We start from the raw sequence: 23,800 nt of genomic DNA on the forward strand, positions 1-23,800 counted from the left end.
AGCCCAGGTTTGATTTGACTTGGAACTGAACTTTGCAAGACACCAGCCCTCTAGGACCAGGTTTGGGAACCTCTGCATTAGCATTTGGCTCAAAAAAAGACTTTTGATAGCTTTCCTATTTAAAGCTTGATTCTTCTGTAGTTGCGTCGTGCACTAGAACTGATGGGATATTAAAAGTTGCTGTTTTCTAGGCCAATATGGCCAGGATCTATACTCTCATTGTGGTGTAATAATCAAGGAGACAAAATTATATTAGAAATAAATAGGTCAAATAATCAGGAACAATGATATTATGTTGTTTGACTACAGAAAAGTCAAGTTTTAAATAGCAAAATTACCTCTTAGATTTGTTTTTTTATTCATCTATTTATTTCATTTATTTATTTATTTATTTATTTATTTTATTTATTTTTATTTTATTTTTTTTGAGCAAGATGCGAATAGTCTTATCTTATTTAATGACTTATGCCAAACTAAGCAAAAAGTGCTCCCACCAAATTCGGAGATGAGTTTAATGGATTCAAAAGTGGTAAAGCTCAACTGTTTAACTCTAGATGACTTGTAAATTGAGCCAATTTCCAACTGTGTTCCTTGGAATCCTGGTTAACTTAGTATTCATATTATCAGTTTTCTCTAAAAGTAATGTAAAAGTTTTGGACCTGTAAAGCTGTTTTGACATGATTTTTTTAAGTGTTTGTAAACATTTAATTAAAGGTGACTTGACATGCAAAGGCAGTGGGTTTCAGTCACTGTTGTTTCAGACCCCACTGGCTTTTATTATGTAGACAATATTTCAAAATATATTCTTATTTTACTTAATTGGTTCATATATTACAACAAAATCCAGGTTGTCATGGACCTTTTAGAACATATACAGTTGAAGTCAGAATTATTAGCCCCCCTGAATTATTTGCCCCCCTTGCTAGACTGACGACACCATCTTACAGTAAGTGTGCCTAACTATCTAGTCTTACAGCTAATTTAAGGCTGTTATTTTTAAGGCTGATTTAAGTTGTGTTCTATATAAAAGCAATGGCATGCAATAGAAGTAATATAAAAAAAGTTTTTATCCTAACCAACACCTGAAATTTATATTTTAGAAACGGCTTCTATTCCTTGCAGCTGAACAACAGAATTTACTTCAGGTACACCTCATGTGCTTTATTCAGTGTTAAAAGCTAATAATGTGAGTTTGAATGCCATTTTACATTACATGCATTGCTATAACACTGAAAGCAGCAGCAGATTGTTTACCTCAGAACTTGAAAATAAAATAAACCATTTGAAATGGAACTTCTGTACAAGCCAACACATATCACATATGTGCACTTAATAATGTTAAAAATATCTAATATGTATTAATTAGGCTATAAACTTTACCATTTAGTTGGGGTGCAGTAAATGCACTATTCTCTTTTTCTGAATGGCTTAATTTAAATTTCTGTCATGTTTCTCTCATGTTTGTCATGTCTGGTGCAAACAGCCAAATTGCTCATCACTGCAAATCTCCTCACATAGCGTGTTGTTTATAATGTAACCTGCTCACCTAATGTTTACGTTTGTAATATTTATAATATTTGCTAATTAATAACTACCTCATGTGGAACTCTGAATCTGCATCTCATTTTAGAGGCTGTTTCTGTCCACCAGAGGTCACATTTAGGTCACGGATGCACACATTGAGAAACTTCCTTACTGAATAAATGAAATGTGCAGTTTTCCAACAAGGCAACCCTGGGTGCTGAAATATAATTGGCTTAAGTGGCAGTGGGGGGATGAATGACCAAAACAAAGACTGCCATTCCAGCACATAACACACATTTTTTACTTCGGCATTGTTTTTCAGATAAACAGGAGTGTTTACTTGACATGTTTCTTAAAAATTTGCAAGTATATTGTGCTTTTTTGTGCTTTAGAAGAGTCAAAAACAAACAAAAATACATACATACATACATACATACATACATACATACATACATACATACATACATACATACAAACATTTAAGAGTAAAAATTGTCACATCACTAGTATCATTTTACTTTTAGAATGTGTGAAACATTTAATCATTAAGGAGTTAGTTACCCCAGAAATGAAAAATGCATCATCATTTAATCTTCTTTTGAGTTCCACAGAAGAAAGTCAGTCTCACAGGTCTGGGATGACAGAAGGGTGAGTAAATGATGACAGAATTTTCATTTTCAGGTGAACTCTTTCTCCTTTTAAAAGCAGATTTTAAAAAGACCTGGGTTTGAGTGCAGTGTGAAAAGCCCAAGAGGGATTTAGTTCAGGAAAGGAGGAATTCAGCGCTGTAACATTTTAAAAAAATGCTTTATAAACTTTGAATGATGGGTTATTAAAACAGGTCATGTCTACAGTACCTCATTAGCAGTGTTTTTTAACCTATGATTCATACTGGAGGTCATCAGCTGCTAAGGATATTCATAGTGGCCGCAAACCTGTAGTTTTACCACTTACCTAATGGCTATTTAGCATCATAATGTCAGATAGGACTGTGTACATGAGAGAATTTGGATTAGTTAGATAAATTCTTCCATGTGCCATTTAGCCGAGGCCTGTCAGTGTCAGCCTGTCATTCACAGCCAGATCTGACTCATCGGTGAGACTGTTGTGACAGCAGCTGTCTTACGTGGTCTTCTATCTCTTTGCCTTCTAAGCCCACATTGGGTCTAAACGTCAAGATCCCGTTAAGGGTGCCTTCATCAGACATCAGAATCATTGGCACGCTCTCGCTCTCCTACTTTCCTTTCTCCTCCCCCGCAGATGCACCTCGGGTTGGCGGAAGCCTCCGTCGTTTCCTTTGTAGTGCACATCTGTTCAGCATTAAGTGACACAGCTGATTAGCCTCACTCAGGTCTTAATAAGACAAGCTCAGCTCCTCGCCAAACCGAAATCGGTGTTCTCAGGCTTGTCCCCGAGCCACTTCCCATCAAGAATATCCTGACTCAGATTAAAACGTCGTCCATATTCCGGAGGTCTCATTACTAGGAATGAATGTTACACGGCCTTGTCACCTGGGCAGCAGAGTGTATTTGTATTATTGCTGTTATTGTTTGTTTTTTCTCCGCGTGTCGGCTTCAGCAGTTTTGTAGGTAATGATTATGTGTTTATGACATCTTCCCCCTCCAGGTGTGTCAGAGGCGATTCCCCGACGCTCGTTTGCTTGCTGCGTGACTTCTATGCGATCTGATTGGACTGACACGGAGGCTTCACACCAGAAATGGCTCACATACTATTTGAAATATATGCCAAGACACCGCAAGCATTTGTTATTACACCGTCCTTCCAGTTCAAATCCGTACAGGGCTTGTCTGTTGGAGTGCATCATACATTATGAATGTAGTCTGACACAAATAGCATGGTTTTGGTCATAGCGTGATTTATATAGAGCAGTTCACTGTTGTTATTATTCCCCTCCACCACAGCGATGGCCACATTTGCCTAATTGCACCAGGTGTTCGTGTGTATGTGTGCAGGAAGAACAAAGCCGAACAGGCAGCGCTACGCGTCTGTGTTTCTAAGTTTGACCGTGAATGCTGAAGAGTGTGGGTGTACGCTCACTCCCGACTCTCTTTCTCATGGTAGCAGCAAGGGGTCGAACTTCTTTCCACTGTCTGCCATTGTCTCCACGCTGCCCCCCTCCTCGTCCATGCCCCAACTTTGTGATCTGTGTGTCCCAGCCCACCTGTTCAGTGCTCATTACTGTCAGCAGCATGGTTAATAAATATCCAGGTGGAGAGATCTTCCCATCGGCCCTGCTTCATCTCCATAAGTCTCCCTCTACCCACACGCGCACACACTGTGGACGAGCCTGACAGCGTTCATGATTACACTGTAAGTACGGCCGTTTTTCAACCCATGCCCAAACCCTGACACTGCACTCCATCTTACACACACATGCATAGGATAGTATTGAACTTACAAAGGCCGGGAATTTGTAATGCAAGTTTGAGTTTGAAAGCTAATGTGTGAATGGTAGATTTTTTGGCCTGATGTTTTACTGTGCTAGCAGGAGGCATGTTGCATTGAGTAGAGAAACCAGTTTCACTTCATGGTTGGGAAATATTTCATTCACTTCATTCGATCAAGGTTTTTTACCTTGCTTTCCTTGTCACTGTGAGGGGGTGTGGTAAGATGGAACCAGGCAGTTTGGCATGCCATCTGCTACTCTGTTATCCTGCTGTTTTACTGTTGTTTTCATTGTTTTTATCAGTTGGACCATTTTAACTTATGAGCGTGATGGTCTTCTCGCTACAAAAGAGGTAGTAATGGCTACTACATTAAACACTGTTAGCTTCAGCGAGACATGTTTTACGAACAATCCCAGCAACAAAACTGACGCTGTACCTAACTACATTCTGGAATTTCTATGTCGACAGCAATTCTGGTATTGGGGCATTTGTGGAGGCTTTTCCTGAAAGTTAAAAACATTTCTACGGTATGGCTTTTGGGGACCGCTTGGAGGCTTCACTTCATGGTGGATTGTTCGTTTGGTGCCCGATAGATCCTGTTCACCCAGCCTTATGCTGGCTCCATCTTGTCGTTCCAAGATTTGGATTCTACCATGGGCTTTGACAGATTGGGCTATCGCTCCTGTCCCGGTGGAATTAACCTAGGCAATCTGCGTTCTCTGGACAAAACTTCTTTACTGTCTTTGGTATCAATCTTAACACCGACCAGGATGGCTTTGCTAAATGCAACTTCATGAATAAGACTTTTTTACAAAACAACTTCTTTTCTGATCAAAGTTTGGTTAAGGTAGAAAATCTCACTCCTCTCTCTGACTTACTCCCGATTGACTGTTCCTTTTTTAATTCACTGCGACTTAATGGATGCAAGTGTGGATTATTAACATTTTTTTTTTTTTTAACTTTATCATCTCGCTGCTGGCTGCTTCCTGATTTAAGCATTTGACTTCAAAAAATGTCTTGAGCTGCGTCCAAAATCATACATACTTCCATATACTAAAAGCAGCATATGTGCTGAGTAGTATGTGCACAAAATTCAAAAATCATTATGCGAGAAGTACCCGGATGACCTAAAATTTCAAGCGAGAATCTGAAGTGTGCATCCCATGCAGGCTACACTATCACATGATGCCCCGCAAGAAAATTCATGAATGGTAGTGAAGCGACGCAACTGACACAGGTAGGTCAAGTGATCATGACAAAATAGTGGATGCAGTACATTTTCCAGACATAACCAGAATCTAACAAAACGTGGAACTTTTAGCGGCAAAAAGGGGTTTCATGTCTTGCTCTAGGCCACCTCATTTATTGGTATTGGTGTTGGAAGGGGGTGCTATTATTAATTCACTTTCTCTACCTACAACACCTGACAGTACTGTGAATTGAACCTGAAACCTTTGGGTTACAAGTCTAACTCACTTATCTTTAATCCACAATTGCCTAAAGCTGTGATAGTCAACATTTTAAGTTTTTATTTGGTGGCCTAACAGTGTATCAAAGTGTTGTGTATTATACAAAAAAGTCCTTAAAGAGCTCCTATTATGCCATTTTGCAAGATGTAAATAAACCTTTGGTGTCTCCAGAACGTGTCTGTGAAGTTTCCAGTCAAATGGCCATCGGATCATGTATTATTACTTTGCTGAAAATGGTAACTTTTGGATCAGCTGTGCCTTTAAATGCAAAAGAGCTGGTTCTCCTCATCCTGTAATGGAAGTTGAGCTAGGTGTTTAGGGTGTGTCCACCCAGCAACTACGGCTGGAAGGGCATCTGGATGCTGGATAAGTTGGAGGTTCATTCTGCTGTGGCGACCCCAGATTGATAAAGGGACTAAGCCAAAAATAAAATGAATGAATGAATGATGTAGCCTTCTTTGCAACGATGAATGAGCTACACACAAACGCTGCTACAAAGTTTGCTATTAATAAGCACACAGACACAAATATGACTGTAGCTACTGTACATTTAATAGGTTGTGCTGTTTTTGTACATCTAATCGTGGCAAGCGTGACAAATGTGCATTTGTACTCCAGTGGCTTTCCAGAAGCAGAACAGAACATCCCTGATTTAACGCATTTACTGCAATCAGTTTTTGCCTTTATTTTTATTGGTCAGGTAGATGTAGGAAAAACTAAATAGGAGAGAAACATTGGGCAAAAACCCTATACTAATAATAACCTAGAAAGCATTTTATTTCTTTTAAAATATGTCTAATAAATATCTAATAGATGTCTAAACATTGTCGTCTTGGCTAAGGCTAGTCATCAAACACACATAAAGTCTGTCTAATCAGTTTTTTTTTGACGACTAGACTAGTTTTGGCCTACTCTTAGATGTCTATTAGATTTTCACTGACAGCCCAAGTTTAGTCTTGTTTTAGCCAAGCTGTCTATGTTTATATGTCTATTAGAAGTCTGTTAAACAAAATTACTTGCTGGGAATTATCACCAAAGGACAAAATAACTCTCTCAAAGCCCTGTTGTAAACTATGATAATGTAATACCCACAATGATACTGACTACAATACACAAGCATTATAAATAAAACAACTTTGATACAATTGAGAAGGTCCAGTCAGAGTAAATGTGCGGTATTCAAATATATAACTATCTTTGACAAATATTGTAAAAGGAGGGACATTTAACCTTGCATGTAATCTAGATGAAGAAGTGATCAGCTTTCCTTAGTACTCCAAACTCCACTAGGCCCTGAATGCAGCCTGTAAAGGCTGTGAAAACGACAGCAAGTACACAGACACTTGATTCTGAAGAAGCAATCAGACTCTAAGGCATTTAATGCACTGCCTTGAGTCTGAGCCACAGCAATTGGGTTTGATAGCCGTGTCATTATGAGAGGAGGGCGTCTGGAGGTCTTCAGGAGTCAGGGATTACAGAGGGGAGAGGGTGTGAGTGTGCGTGTCACTCCAAGCCTTCTCAGCAAAACTCCCACCTTTCCACTGATTCCCTCTTTGTCAAGAGTCTGGGCTGGAGAGCACCACTTGACCAGGCAATAGTGTCTGTGCAGAGAGCACCAATGACACTCAGGGATTTATGCTAAAAGTTAGGATTCCTTGACATTGAGAATTTGTTTGTTTAGAGAATGTAAAGCATGGTGTCTTGATTAAACTGAAGATGTTTGCATAAGTGTTCATATTTATGACAATGGACCATACCATCTCACCAAAGTCCCAAACAACTTACAGAAGTAGCATAGGTGAAGGTATATATCTGATGCAGTAAAATCATGGCAGATGCCTGGGTAAAAGTGTCATCATCAGATGTGTAGAGATGTGGAGAGGAGCCCGGGTCTCTCTCTCTCTTTGATTGGGCAAACTGTATGGCACCCGTCATTTGCCACTACTTCCCTTTGATTAGCAGCTCCATGAAAATGTATGCCCAGCTCTCAAAGAAAACCAGGGGAGTCGCTACCTGTCAGGAAATTCACAAACAAGTCTATGTAAAGCTGGGCACGCCGCATACATTAAACTCCAATCCACCTAGCCATTTCATTGTGGGACCGAGTTGCTAAATCCCCCCTGACTCCCCCTTCCCAGAGCTCTTCCCACATCTGATGCACGCATCCCAGGACGACAGGAAAGGAGGTGCAGAACCAGCCCCCCAAACCACAATCAGGGAGAGAGTGCTCTGCAAAGCGCACTACAAAGGCATCCCAGCAGATGCTGTGAATACCAAAAAAGCCCTCTCTCCTTTGTGGAGCGCAAACACTATATGAATTAATCAGAGCGCAGGTAGATAAATAAATAATGTATATAAGGAGCTAATTAAACATGTTTATTCCTGTTATCATATGCTGCCCCCATTTCCCCCCTTTCTTAAAGCCATGAATCTTTAAGTGCTTGTTAAATTGGTCTCGGGGGCCAGTGTGGTGGCAGAGGGGCGGTCAGCACCTGTCTCCGCTGAAGGCAGGTGCGTGACCAACGGCCCATGATCCTCCGCTGTGCCGAGCTCCGTGAGGAGAGAAGGGAGGAGGCAGGCATCATGCTGGGAGGTTAGCGTCCAGACAAGGAGCGGCTGACAGGGCCGGCCATCACAGCCCCGGCTCGGCTTTGATTAATGAGGGCATTTGAAAGACAATTAGCGGGAGCAGATTTACCTTCAACCGCCTTATCAATCAGAGCCCTTTAATTCAAAGTAGAGCACCCCCTGTCACAAAACGGGTGTATCAGCACCGAGCCTCCAACGCGCAGACAGCTAAACAGAGCCAGCGGGGGGCGAGGAGAAGGAGGGCATTGGAGCTTCGTAAACAAAGCAAACTTTCAGGCCTTACAGTCAAGGTTCTCTTGTATAACTTTGACTGTAAGTTTTTCAAACGGCCTTAGTGGCTTTGGCTACACTAGAGCCCAAGATTTATTGATCAATGCAATGAAAATACTGTCTTATTAAAGCAGACCATATTTCAGCGCATGCATAAAGACGGGAATTCTGATGTGAATGTGTAAATTGTACCATCTGTGGGTAGATTTAATAAAATACAGCCATGCTGACATTTAACAAGGTTTTAAGCCTCCTAATTATTAAGTAATGATCTCAAATTGCAGGCATAAATCATGTTGGTGGGCTGTTACGCCGAGGACAGAGTACAGTGTTCGTACATATGGAGCCCATTGCTGCACAGGAATTTTGCATTTGCAAGTTCTGTAAGAAACAGATTTGTGTAGAATTTAATTGTAAATGTCTTTTAAATTCCAGTTCAGGTGCTGAATTGAAATTCAAGTTGCAAACAAGTGGGTAACCCATTACTTAAAGAGGTGTCACGACACCTTTATAATCCCGTCATGAATATAAACGAGTTTAGGCATGCTTATGACAACTGTGATTAGGTGTCATCAACTCAATATGTCATTTTAAATGTTATGATGCCATTGTTTGAGATTTCTTTGATATACCTGTCTTGGTCTCTCGTGATCAATTTACATTACCAAGATAATATAACTTGTCAAAAATCTGTCATAAACATGATTTTCATGAGGCCATTATAATTGCATTATGAATATTTTTCTGATCATTTTTTTTTCACGTGAACTAAATTAATTCGTCATCAACGTTTCTCAGTAAAAGTGTCTTTATTATGTCAAGTACTTTATAACACCAACATTAATTTTGAAAAACATTTCAAGGACACACTCAATTTCTACCACTTCACAGTAGTTAAAAGAAAAAAAAATTTATTAATATTATTGCAATATTATAAAATAAAATAAAATAAAATAAAATAAAATAAAATAAAGGTTTTCTAACAGTCATGTAATTAAGTGCCATATATTTAACCCCCTTCAAGTAAAGTGTTTAGTACTTAAATATTGCTGGTTAATTATGTTTGTATATAATAACTTATATTTCATTATAAGTTTTACTTAATTTGATTGTAATGCAATAATGTGCCCCTTTTGTAAAGATGCTTTGAAACAATAATTTTTGTACAAAGCTCCATACAAATAAACTTTAATTGAATTATATTTAATGGGAAAGTAGATGCATTTACAGGTACATCAGAGGTTCTTAATGTCTACATTAAAATGTCCAAGCCTAATTTTTTATTAAGGTCAAAGATCCGAAACAATTTCTATACCATCATTTGTTTTAATAAACATCCATAACATGCATCACAAGTCAACACTATTTATTTTTCTTGAATTAAAGTGGCGCTTTCATTCAAAACACATTAAACACAATGTTAATGTGGCAAAACCATTATTATTAGTGCATTTTTATACAAAACACAATATTGGTAGGCCCAATAGTATCTGGAAGCAGCCATGATGATGCAAGCTAAGGTTGCATATCTCAGAGATGCAATGTCAGACACAATGCACTCAATGGAGCTAGTGATGTCACTGTGAGGCATGGGGTTAGGTGTGGGCATTAAAAAGCATTGCGTGCAAGTCAACTGCACTAGGTCTCCATCCAGACCTCTCTCCAAAAAAAGTAAAAAATAAACAAAAAAGGTGCGTAATGAAAACTATAGGTGTTAGTTTTGCAGTCCTCATGTCTGTATTTTGTGGATACTGCCATTCAAAATGTCTGTGTTTTGTAGAGGCGTTTAACATTTCCACTTTTTACAACTCTAATTGTCTCATTACAAATCAAGCTGAAGGCTTTGAGCTGGCTTGTGGCAAAGTAAATGCATACTTATCTGTCCATTCAACTTTGAACTGTCGATTCTCTTTATGAAGTTTTTTTTTTACCATGAGATCGACATTTTCATCTATTCAAATGATCGCTTGGCTGCAGTGCATTAAGAAGGATTAGCCTGCTCGATCACGTGAAGCCTCGTATGATGAGGGATGTCATGTCAACAGAGGCATGCAGGAAAACTTTGAATGTTTTGCCTTAGATTTTATTTTAGCCCGTATGGTTTAAACAAAAATACAAACAACTAAACTGTTGATTTACAAGGTTTGTCCATTTATCAATAAAGGAAATCCACAATTTGAATCCTTTACGCATGGTCTTGCAATACGAAATGGAGTGAAGTAAGGATTGAATACCCTCGCCATCCAAACTTTGAGAAGCACTTATTTACATTATATATCTAATGTAATTTAACCAGAAAAACAGAAAAACGCTAAATTAAATTGCTGTTCAAGTATGTTATTTAAATGTTTCAGAAGGCATACTGTAAATGAATGGATGGAAAATCAGAAAGTTGCCCAGCCATGATAAAAAGATGTAAATATAAAGGCTGATATTCTTACCACATTTCCTCCAGTTTTTGACAGCCCTTGACAAATATACTCATCAGGACTTACTCTCTTCAGGAACTGTGTGCAATTACACACGTCAGTCATTCAAACCCAAATTATTTGAACCACTGGAGGAATGATGAAGGCTCGGTTCAGCGAAGTGCTTAAGGGGGTTTAAAACAGAAATGTGTTTTTATAAAGCTGGAACAAGTGAGTAAAGAAGCATCTCTATCGATCTGACTCCTTGTAGATAAAGCAAGTGCGCGGGGTGAAAAGAAACAAACACATGAGGTAGACAGTACCTCTGGGAGGAAAATCAATATGGTTGCCCCACTCGGTCTTCGCTGGTCAGACTATTCTCACTGGGCTCCGGAAGCTGCAGGGGGAATGAGTGGACGACTTGGGCCAGTTTTTTTAGCATGACATACTGCAAGATTTCATTGGACAGATAACACAGTGGTTAGATTGTTTCAAATAGAGCTGAATGAATTAGAAACAAATACAATAATGACAGCAGTGTTCTCATTTGCACCTCACTGCTCAAAGCTATTAGAAACGTACAGCAGAAATGAGAGCGAATCTTGACGCGGCTAGTCTGACCCCAAAAAAGAACTTGAAAATGACTGTAGTTTGCCAGCTGGCATTAACAGTCAGACCTGCCTTCATAGGGACATGACATCATTAGAGAAGAGGTCAGCGAGGGAAGAGAGCCGCTCCGACATAGAAAGCGAGGGAATTACTCCCACAAAAGACTTCTCCCGGGAAAATGAAGAGAAACCTGACAATGAGAGGAGAGATCTGTTAGTCATACACCCTCGTTTGTGCTACGACTGACATTAAGCCCACAGGCAAGGCCAGCCCTCTCTGCTTCAGCAGCCCACTAGCTCTGGAACATGCTGGCGCCCCTCTATTTTCCATTAGCCGTTTATTTCACGGAGAATTTACTTGCTGCATGCCATAATTGGTATATAGGGCTTTCCTAACGCAATGGGTGGATTGGACATTTGCAAGGTGATCTTTGACACAGGTGAAGGATGCATAAATTGCCCTTTCAGCTAGATGTTATGAGATTTTAACTGTCCATTATGTCCTGCAAGTACTTCACTAATACAGTATGGCTAATGACTCCTTTTTGGTTCACATTAACAGTATGCATTTGCCAGACATTTACAAAGTGACATTGAACTCAGGGTATATGGTACGTTCTGTCAGCTAATGATTCCCAGCGAAATAAAACCATAACCTCAACATTACATACAGTGTGATAATTATTGAATTGCTTTTGATATTAGTTATTTAACATTTTCCTGGTTGATTAAATTGCCATTCTCTGCTTTATGGATTCACCATGGTTGCATTTGTGTTGTGAAGTATTATATTGTTAAGTATTATTACTCTTTCGTTGACTTAGCTCACATCTTTTATCTGATTTGCCAGCTCAATCTTTAGCATTTGACATAACACTCTTTATTAAATGTTTTATCTAAAAACAAATTGCTGTTTTTATTACTTCTATTCACCTCATTCTTTGAAAACAAGTGGGCGCAGCCATTTGAATCTTTTGAGACTTCTGGTCTCATTTACTTACATTCGTTTTTTGACATTAAGCTTGTTATGCTTCTTGATGTTGCAAACTGATGTTTTCTTATTATATTATTCTGCTTTGTCTGTATAGTCATGCACACACTTGGTTGTAGAGCAAGAAGTTTGACCATTTAAATTTTTTTTTAATTTTTACTTTTTCTTTTATTCATTTAGCATATTTTTTTGTACAAGTTTCATACAGGAAGCCCTGTTCAATGCAAATAATAAGTTGTAATATATTATCTGTTGATTATGTTTCCACCCATTGTTTGTCCAGTAAAATTGATATAATCTCCGTACAATGATTATTTAACCTCTTAACATTCTTACATATATGAATTGATATATGAATTGTTAATTAACTTCTTTTTTTTTTTTGTACAGAATTTTACTAAAATGTAGTTTTATGGAATTGATCTTTTTAATAGGCCTACTCAATGTAATACATGATTTCTGAAAACTAAAAACTTCTCAAAATTACTGAATAGACTGAATTGCTGTATTATTAACTATTTGTGTATAAATATTTAGGCAGACATCTTTCCTCTTCATTAACTATACTACTGTAAATTAGCCAATGAGTTATTTTAGGTGTCACCACGCTGTGATGCATAATTTCAATACTCCAAGCATTATCCACCTTCTTCAGTATAATTCAATGTTCTGTTCTGATCTTAAGCCTAGGCAAATAACTGAGAAAGCACCAATCTGATGCCACGTTTTTATTTAATGTCGTCATGTAGACTTCTTACAAAGTATTTTACAGTATTTTAAAAATACAAAAATACAAGACCCTAAAGTATTTTGATACAAAATATTAAGTCATTGTCATAAACCCCATAAAATACAAATTACAAAATACTATTTTGTATTTAAAATGTGTATTTGAAATACATGTATCATAAATACTGCCCATTCCTGTGTATACTTAAGTATCTGTGAATGCAAACATTATTATACATTTCAACAGCCTCTACTCCAAGTCTTCAGTGTCACATAATACAGTACTTCTTTTTTCAGAAGTATTGCCCAGAAAATGTTTTTTTTTTTTTTTTTTTTTTATGACGAATGTTGAAAACAGCTACTTTTAATCAAATTCTTTGGATGTACTGAAATCTTTTTTAACATTCTAAACATTTAACTAACAGTTCTGATCAACTGAATGTAATTAAATGATATTAGCTACATGCATTTAAGTAATGCACACTGAATTCATTATGTTCTTATTATGAATGCTTAAAGGTCACATGAAAATAAAATAACGTTTTTTAGACGTTTGTATCAGTATTGTTCATTTTTAAGATATCTATAAGCTAGTGCACACCGAAACAGAGATTTAAATCACATTTAGAAGATATAAAACTGATGTAAACATGTAAAGCTTGCAGTTTGTCTCCACCTAAATTTATCAACGGTTTTATTCACATCACATCATAATACAGTTTCTCATCAAATCATGACCAATCAAATGTTCTCTAGTAACTGACATGCCCCGCCCACTTTAAGACCCTTCTCATATGCTTTTCATTTGATGCACTTGAGCTCAACTGCTCTCACTGGCAAAGCGGTAATAAAACTAAATGCTATAGGCTGTTTTTTAAGGGGAGGAGCTATACTATGCCCCACCCTCTTTTTGTTTTAATTGAGATTATGTCAAACATCAAATAAAAATCCATATTTTAAGCACTTCACAGGACCTTTAAAAACAGCTGCTTATTTTTTCCACAATTCTTCAGATAAACTGAAACCTTTTTTTAGCAATATAAAGATCTGCTGGTTTGGATCAATTTAATGTTAAAGTAAATTAATTAATAAATTATATTAATTATATAAAATGTATTTGTATTACAAATAATTGAATAAATAAAATCTTACTGCTAAAGGTACATATGCTGCCATTTTACACTGTGCAAAAAAATAGTAGTATGTCACTCTGCATCATTTCGTAAGAGACCAGTAATATGTGTGTGTCAAACTCTTTCCCATTCCCATATCCTTCCCAGGCAGTTATATGGAAAAAGTTCCATATTAGTTTTATGGTTCATGTAGTAGTGCTAATTTGTGGTTTGCCCTCACGTTACAACACTATGTGTTTAATGTATTTACAGGACGGACGCACAAGAGTGTCATTAACCCACATTTCCCAGTAGTAACAGTCATAGCGCACGTAGCTTTGAGCTTTCATTAGCGATGTTTTATAGGGAGGCATTTGCGTAGAAAGCTGTGATTTGTTTTCCAATGTTTGCTGTATCCAGGAGACAGAGCGATGTAAATTTATTTAGTTTCATAATAGATATTTGCTCTCGGAGAGGAATAAAAAAAAAAGAGATAATTTTATTTTTCAATAACGAGGGCACCTTAATTATCTCTCCCTCTCTCTCTCTCTCTCTCTCTCTTTCATAAGTTTCCGGGGCCCAGTTACTGCAAATTAGTCATCCATTGTGTGTTTGGAATTCCACATGCGTACAGCAAGTATTGAATGACAAATTGCAATAAGTCTTTGTCTCCGGTGGAGACCAAACCAGGGACTGTAATGATATTCATTTTCAAACAGGAGAACATTCTAATGGGCAATTAAGACGATCAAGCCTGCCAAGCTACATGTGAAGAATGGAGACCCGGTGCCAGCCATTACGTGTCCACCCCCTTTCCACTTCTCCCCAGCTGGATCTTTGTCTAACATGTGTGCGCGTCCGACACGAGGAGCGGGAGGGTGTCAGGGGGGGAGCTCCAAAAGCACAATATAATTGAACTTTCCACATTACTTCTCACTAATATGTGCTGCCACTTGGTCTCATTAGTGGAATGATGTGCTCTCCAGTTCAGGAATGAACTCTTTGCCCGAGTAATTAAAGCTCCTAAAGTTTCCAGTCCTTTGTTTAAAGAATTCGTCCTTGTGCTCTCCATGCCCCATCAGCTGCCTAATTAGCAGGGCCTTTGTGTGATTAAAAATTCTCACAGAGATTCCATTGGATATTTTCCTCTGTTAATGAGTGTTTGTGGACAGCTGGGAACAGGCGCCGGCTCCCTCCTCACCGGACCTCCTGTGCACCGGGCCAGACCTCTGTCAGGGCCCAGGAGTGAAGGCTGTCATTTCTGTAATGGGGATGGAAATTGGTCAAAAGCAGCGCTGGCCTCCCGCAGGACTGCAAATGCCTTGAAATATAAATGAGGATGAATATTCATATTTTTTTCCTCCTTTTTCTCATTTTCACCCCCCGATTTAAGAAAAGTGCTGAGTATTAATATACATGTCAGTCAGATTAGAAAGGCCCTCGGATCTTGGCGCCGGCGTCTGCCCATTAATGCGTCCCTGGCTTCATTTGCTATTATTCTCAGGTTCTTTCTCTCCCCAAAGTTGGGGTCACCTTCTCCGCTGAGAATTGCTCACTGGAAGCTTTCCCTTTTGTAATGTTTCAACCCACTAAGTGAGAGAGAGACGGCATATCTGTGCATGTGTGTGTGTGGAGAGAGAAGCAGAGAGGCATTTAATGAAGCCCACTCGGAAGTACGGAAAGTAGGGGTCAAGCTCAAATGAAAGAGGAAAGAAAAGCAGTGCATGCACTTGAAGAGCTGGAACCTGAAGCAGGAAAAAAAAAGGTTGGGGGGGGGGACTTGGACAGTCGCTTAGTGTCTCTGGACTGTTCCAAAAACGATTATAATATGGTTCTAAAATGATTAACCAACCATCTAAACAACTACCCAAAATTTACTGAAAAATAAAACACTAAACAATTATGTTCTGGGTCCAAAAATATTGAGATTATAGGATTGACAATTTTAGGATTTTTCTGCTGTGATGTTTTACAAAATAGGTGTTCCAAATTTATATTACATTTGTAATGTTTGCGGTGGATCAATTCAACCAGAATCGATTTTATGGTTTAAGGCAGTTGCAAATGGTTATCCAGCCTCTAATGGTGTTTTCTTTTACATGTACACATTTAGCAGATGCTTTTATCCAAGTTAATTTCATGTGCATTGATGTTGTACATTTTTACCAGTTCATGCCTATTTTAAATTTGTTGGAAACTGCATGTTGATCTGATTTAAATGATAAATTGTAATGAAAACGTATAATAATATTATACAATATAATATTATATGATATAATACTGAGCATCATGGACAGCATTGTGGCAGCAGTGGAGTCATTCAGGGTTCTGGGCACACCATCTTTCAGGACCTGAAGTGGTACACTCACATTGCCTCCATAGTAAAAAAACAAAAACAAAAAAAAAGTTCAACAAAGGCTGTACTTTCTTCATCAGCTTAGGAAGTTCAACTTCCCAAAGGAGCTGCTGAAACAGTTCTACCCTCCGACATTGAATCAGTCATCTGCACGTCAATAACTGTCTGGTTTATCTTGACAAAATTACTGAAGGCAAATGCAAACTAAAAGTAGACTATTTGTGCAAACACTGCTGTTTGGTTTTTAAGCACTTTTTAAGAACACTACTAAAAATATTTCTATTACATTCTGATTTTAGGCTAACATGTTAATCATTCCAGTTGCTCGTGTGACTTTGTGAGAGGTTTAATGCCGAGTGATTAGATCAGAAAACAGGATTAGAACATGATTATTTAAACATTTAAAAAACAAATTTAGATCATAAATTTAATAAAACTATCAAAACTAAAAAGGTTATATTTACATAAAACTTCACAATGATACCATTACAATTTGCACAGGCTCACAAAAATTGGACAATAGAAAACTGGAAAAACGTTGCCTGGTCTGATGAGTCTCGATTTCTGCTGCAACCTTCAGATGGTAGAGTTAGAAATTGGTATAAACAACATGAAACCATCCTACCTTGAAACAACGGTACAGGCTGCTGGTGTTGGTGTAATGGTGTGGGGGATATATTCTTTGCACACTTTGGCCCCATTAGTACCAGTTGAGCATTGTGTCAATGCCACATCCTACCTGAGTATTGTTTGCTGACCATGCTATCCCTTTATGACCACAGTGTACTCATCTTCTGATGGCTACGTCCAGCAGGATAATGCACCATGTCATAAAGCACAAATCATCTCAGACTGGTTTATTGAACATGACTGAGTTCACTGTACTCAAATGGCCTCCACAGTTACCAGATCCTCAATCCAATGAAGCACTTTGGGATGTGATGGAACGGGTATTTCACAGTATAACCACTAATGCTAAGCTAATGTCTCAACAGACCATCTACTAACTATAAGTTACAGTACTTTGCAAGTTCATTTCAACTTATTCTACTAACGCTAAAGTGAGTTACCTACTGTATGGTCAGCAGAATGTCTAAACAGGATTATCAAAATGCTTTTGCTGAACAGCCACTGTAGTACAATAGCACAGATTTAAACTTTATCAAGAAATAGTGCATGAGCCATATTTCTACTTTTTTTTTCTTTTTTTTTTTTGCAAATTAAAACTTAGATCACTCAGTGAAAGCATATACAGCATGAGCTCCAGGATATGTGAGCTCACAGCTCTCAAAAGGCTGGAGGCTGCACAAGACAAATCAATGATGTGATAAGTACTTGACATGGGCTTGGAGAAACTGTTGAAGCAGGCGATTCTCTGAAAGTTTAATTACAGTTCAGGAGCAATAGATAGATTTCTGGAAACATCATTATAAACAGAGAGCTTGTGCATCAGCCCAGCCTGATTATCCTTCTCTTTAAAGCGTCACATTTCCAGACAGCAGAAGATCTGATGACAGAACATCTCGCTGAACAATCTACACCTGAAAGGACATGATTTGCTTTGAAATTTAATTGAACAAAGTGACAGGAAATGATTCCTCGCCTTGGTTAAATATGATTTTCAAAGGAAGTGCGATGTGTCTAGTGATAAAGGCCCTGTAGTGAAGGTTAAAGTGATTAGACTTGATTATCAAATAATGAATGAGACACTGATGTAGTCTTAATTGCATGCTCCGGTGACTGCGTTGTTTGACACACATCATGCGTTCGCTTTGTAAATATAATCCAGCTCTTTATTCTTCAGTCTTTGGTCTCTATACTGTCACTGGCGCCACACTGCTCTGCTTAGAGTTGCCCTGCCTCTTAAAAGATTCAGACTAACATTTAAATTCATTATTCATCAATCCAGTTTTCTAAATGTGTGTTATGTATTTGGTCAAAATATTAAAATTTGATCAATTTATTATACCAATTATATAATTATACATGTGTGGGTTACACTTTATTTCAAGGTACAGTTAACATAAACCATTAACTATTACTATTTCCTCAATAAACCGCTAATTTGCTGCTTATTAATAGTTATTAAGGTAGTAGTTAAGTTTAGGTATTGGATATAGGGATCATGCAGAAGATCATGCAGAATACAGTATGTAATTTATAAGTAATAAACAGCCAGTATCTTAATAATAGGCAGGTAATGAGGCACTAGATAATAATGAGAATTAATACTTATGCTAAAGTGTTACCCAAGTTTGACATTCGGTCAAACTTTAAGATGTAATTCTCACCATCAACAAACAATCAACTTAAACCCCAGTCAGATCACATTATTTTTGTCGGTTACTAAAGTCATTATGTCAGATTATGTGATTTTCATGTCGTAGGTAACAAATGTGCCAGACTACATGTTCCTTTACGATCAGTCATCCTTACATTATTTAAGGGCATTCATTATAACATTGATAGGATCAAATGTATATTTCTTTTTTAATATTAAGATATTTTCTATTAAATCTAAATGTATATTTTCCAGCTATGGGTGGCTTATTAAACAATCCCTCGCCTGAACTTGCTGCGAGTGAGATGGAGAAAATGAAAGCACATCAGCAGCAAGGAAAAATCAGATGCTCAAGATTACCTCAGAAGAATGAAGGTATTCCTCAGTTTAAAGGCTGAGAGAACTCAGAAACTCATTGTGAGAATGGAGATGTCTGCATATTTGTGCCGGTCTGTCAAAAAATGCTTAAAACACTTTAACATTTTAAAGAAAGTAGTTAAAGTCTGCATAAACAATGACTGATCCAGCCGCGACCCTCCCATAAGTTAATATGCAGCCTATTTTTTGACCTGACCCACGTATTGATGGCAGCACCTGCGGATATAACTCCCATGTGACGGAACTCGACGTGAAGATTGGGGAAAAATTAAATATGCTAGACTTTCTGCGATGATGTTGAGTGGCGTCGCAGACATGGTATCGGTTTTCATGCACTATGCCTTATTACACGAGAAGAAACAATTGAACCTTGTGTCATGATACCCATTTGTCATTTACTACTCCTATGCCACCCTACTTCAAAGAAATTATGCCGACATCATGACAAAATTGTGTGATCCAACCAGGGCTTTAGACTTTTAGCTCAATAAACTACTAATTTGCAGGTTTTTAGTAGTAATGTGGTAGTTGTGTTTAGGTATAATAAGTAGGGTAAGGGATGCCAAAGAGGATATGCTAATAAACAGTTAATATCTTAGTAATAGGCAGGTAATAAGCCAGTCCTTAATAGTGGGAATTGGTACTTGAACTAAAGCGTTACCCTTTTTGTCCTTTTATCATTAGTTTGTATTTAAATGTTAGGTGATATTTAGGTTTATGTTTTGAGTGTTTTAGTATTATTCAATAAGTGAATATGAAATTCCAATAATGAAATGCCAGATTGTCCTAATGTAGTATGTCTAAATTGGACATCACATTCTCCTCTAATAGTTGCTCTTTATACTTATAGCAACTCATCTTAATCCTTACAGACTTACTTAAGGAGGTGCAGATCATTTTAATATCCTAAAATTCAAGCGAACATTCGCAGACTGCTAAAATTACATTTAATCTGACAGTAGGTGAAAGGCCAACATGGAGTTGCAATAATGTTTTGGCATGTCATACAACTAACTGCAAGTTTTCATGAGAGCATTTTACAATCATGGTCAATATAATCATATAATACATGGCTCTGTAAAATACTCTTACAGCAGTTTACATTATTTTTGTACAAAATAGCTAAATTATAGTATATCATACATTTGCCACAGATTATTATGATTCCCATTGTTCGGGAAATTTTTGAACAATTCCCTGATTCTGCATAATTTTTGACATAGCCACATTTTTTCCACCAATGTTTTGGTTTTGTATTGAAATTGACTGTTTTCCAGCTGTGCCTGCTAAATTGTCCTATTTGGTGACTTGAGCGTGTGTAATCAGCAGCAGTGCTAAATGTTGTTTCATTGGGTGTGAAAAGGCCCAATAACTCAAGCGCCACCAGCCAAAGCTACACTCTTGGCGCTGACTGGTTACTAATCTGTTTTTCATTTCATCTGCACCAATGCAGGAGCTCTGCAAAGAACATAATGTATATAGCTGGTTGTGTAGTTGAGGGCTAGATGGTAGAAGCATGGCTGAGAAGCTCAAACACTCCAGCTGAGAGTGATGATGTGCTATTGTTACCAACAAGTGACTGATTTCAACTGATTTGCTGTAATGTAACGCGCAATACACACACTATGAAGTACTGAATGTTGACTGAAACTTGTGTCTACTAATGACTTTCATTTTATTTGAAAAACTAAATATTATTTGTAAAGGTCACTATAATGACATATCACTATTGTTCTTCTCATATTCAAGGAACATTCCACTTTTTTAACAATAGAGTTAAAAGTACTATTTTTGAACTCATTCAGCTGATCTCTGGCCCTGTTGAGAGTACTTTACCTTAGCATAGATCATTGAATTGAATTAGACCATTAACATGTCACACGAAAATCATTAAAGAGTTTTAAAAATGTTTGTATTGAAAGCTTGACTTTTCTGTAGTTACATCATGTACTAGGATGGAAAATGAAAATAGTCCCTAACAACTTCTCATTTTCTGTCATTCTTGGTACACTACAGAAGAATCAAGCTTTACATATGAAATGTAGCTACTTTTTAGTCATTTTTAGCAAGATGCTAATGCTGTAATATCATCGAATGACTCATGCTAAGCTAAGACTACTCCCGCCATACTGGGAGATCAGCTGAATGAGTATAATAATGGTAAAACTCAACTAATTAATTCAAGGGGAGTTGTAAAATGAGCCAAATTTAAAAAAATAATAATAATAATGAACAAAATAAAATTAAAATGAGTGTTCCTTTCAGTTTATTGCTGTTTGAAGGTTCTCTTAAATATTAGCATAACCAGTGTTGCCAGATTGGGTGGTTTAAATTTGATTGTGTGCGTAACAAATGGCATTGGTAGGTTAACAAAATTTGGGCAGTTTTATATAAAATTGTAAATTTTATACGCAACTCATTTAACAAAACATAACTGTGTGCTCCTACTACACTCAGTTAGTATTGACCAGTGCATAGCGCAAACCACGTGGGCTCACCAGCAATAGAGGGTGAAGGAAAGTTATCAAAATCTGACTCCCCGGATAAATCTGACTCCCCTTCGTGTGCACACGCATCATGCAGCACCTACAGTTAAACTCACAGCAGTTATCATGACAAATTTATTGATCATTATTTTTGCAACTGACAGCAAGAACAAATATAGAAGAGTGGTCTGATTGACAAGCATCACTTACATGTGTTCAAAAGAATTTAAAATGCCAAAAGCATTAATTTATACCCCATTTCAAAAGTAAAACATAATCTAGGTAGTGTAACCTATACAACAATAGGTGCAGTGTGTGGGTGAGAGTGGACAGTGTTTCAATGTGATCCGGTTATGTTGTGGTTCTGTGACTGCTGGTGTTGGTTGCTGTATGGATTGACAGTTAAAGTAAGTAGGTTAATTTTATGTGTTTGGGCGAGTTTTAGAGAGCTTTTGGGCTGGAAAACATCAACTATATCTGGCAACACTGAGCACAACACCTACATTTCCCTTATAGGGCAGGAAGTGTTGCTTGATGTACAAACTGCTTGCACATGGATAGTGACCAAGAAAATGGCATGTTTTCTTAGTACCGGTGTACTATAGTACATTAAAGAAGTGTCAAGCTTTAAATAGGAAAATTATTTACTTTTTAATAATTTTTAGCAAGATGCTAATGGCGTAGTCTCATTAAATTATTTATGCTAAGCTAAGCTAAGATTGCTCCCGCCAGACTTGTAGATCAGCTAAATGAATTCAATATTGGTATGGGGAGTCTATTGGGAAAATAAGGAGACCTTCTTTCAGATTTTTACTGTTTGAAGGTTTGCTTAAATATTAGCAAAACACTCATACATTTCCCTTATAGTGCAGAAAGTGTTGTTTGATGAACAAACTGCTTGCACAGGGAATGTGTGCTGGTCACAACCAAAAAAAAGCAACTTATAGTACTAGTGCACTTCTTAATACATTACAGAAGTGTCAAGCTTTACATAGGAAAATTATTTATTTCATTATTTCATATCATTTTTAGCAAGATGCTAATGGTCTAGAGTCAGTCAATTATTTATGCTAAGCTAAAATTGCTCCTGCCAGACCTAGAGATCAGCTGAATGAATTCAATAATGGTAATGAGAGTCTATTTTAAAAAAGAAAAAAAGTGCTCCTTTCTGTTTATAACTGTTTGAAGGTTCTCTTAAATATTAGCACAACACATGTACATTTGCCTTATAGTGCAGGAAGTGTTGTTTGATGTACAAACTAAATCATATTGTGAACGTGGCAGGACAAAGCAGAGACAGAAGCCCCTTGAGGTAAAAAGTGAGGAGACATGACCTCTTTTTTCCCCCCACTGCAAGACTTGACAGTGTGAGTGTCTTCTACTTGTCTTTTTTTTCATCCTGAATAGATTATCGCAGGGCCTAATTTGCTTGGTGAGAGCCATGGAAGAGTGAACCAAGCCCTCCCCTCTCATTTCTTCAGGGATGACTTCTGAAGCTCTTAATAAGGCGACAAGTACGCCTTCCCGTATTGAAATACATCAAAACCACTAATCCTTGTAGATTGGAGCCACCCACTGATTCAGATTGTCATTATGTATTTCATAAACGTTCCAGTCTGAGGTTTTTATGCTCCCAGATAAAAGAAAGTAGAGAAACCTCAAGAAGTGGTGGGTGGAGGAGGAACGGTGTAAATGTTCTTTTCATTAGCATTCCTTGCTTTTCTGCCGAGTTAAACCCGGAATGGCTGACTACCGAAACATTCGCTACAGTATATGGCTGTTTTCCGCCTAAGATGAAAGCTCCATTTGCGGTTGCGATAATGGTCGCGGAGCCATGTCATTTGACGTGGCTTGTATTTCTCTGTTCTCCATCATTTAATTGGGTTTAAGGAGCGTGAGAACACTGCAGACTTTTTGACCATCGCAACTAATTGACCAGAAGAACATTACTTGCAGTGGCGCACCGCTGTGAAAACAAGAGAAAGCCCTCACTTTGCCCTGTTTGTAGGTATCGAGCAGTTTTATTCCACTTTTAAAGCCAGCCTCTTTTAGCAAACATGTAGCACTGCAGTCTGGAGTCATTTTCACTCGCCTCATTTCTCTTTACTGAGGCTGATAAGTTGATTACTGATAAAGTATGATTAATTTCAATAAGCGAACTAATTAAAGTGGAGTTTTATCTAAATAAGTC

General features: G+C 37.6%; 1 long non-coding RNA gene across 3 annotated transcripts in view; it reads left to right on the plus strand.

Annotated features, from left to right (window-relative positions):
* LOC147835999 (uncharacterized) overlaps positions 1-23,800 on the plus strand; it is a 302,043-nt gene that overhangs the window by 245,830 nt on the left and 32,413 nt on the right. Inside the window, exon 4 of one of the 3 annotated variants that reach the window (XR_015495737.1) lies at positions 14,828-16,338. The exons of the other annotated variants lie outside the window; for them this stretch is intronic. This is a non-coding gene — a long non-coding RNA (uncharacterized LOC147835999). Of the gene's footprint in view, positions 1-14,827; positions 16,339-23,800 lie in introns of those variants that run through there. 3 annotated transcript variants of the gene reach the window in all.

The sequence above is a fragment of the Danio rerio genome, chromosome 7, assembly GCF_052040795.2.
Source record: "Danio rerio strain M-AB ecotype USA chromosome 7, GRCz13ab, whole genome shotgun sequence".
In the NCBI taxonomy this organism is placed as follows: Eukaryota; Metazoa; Chordata; class Actinopteri; order Cypriniformes; family Danionidae; genus Danio; species Danio rerio.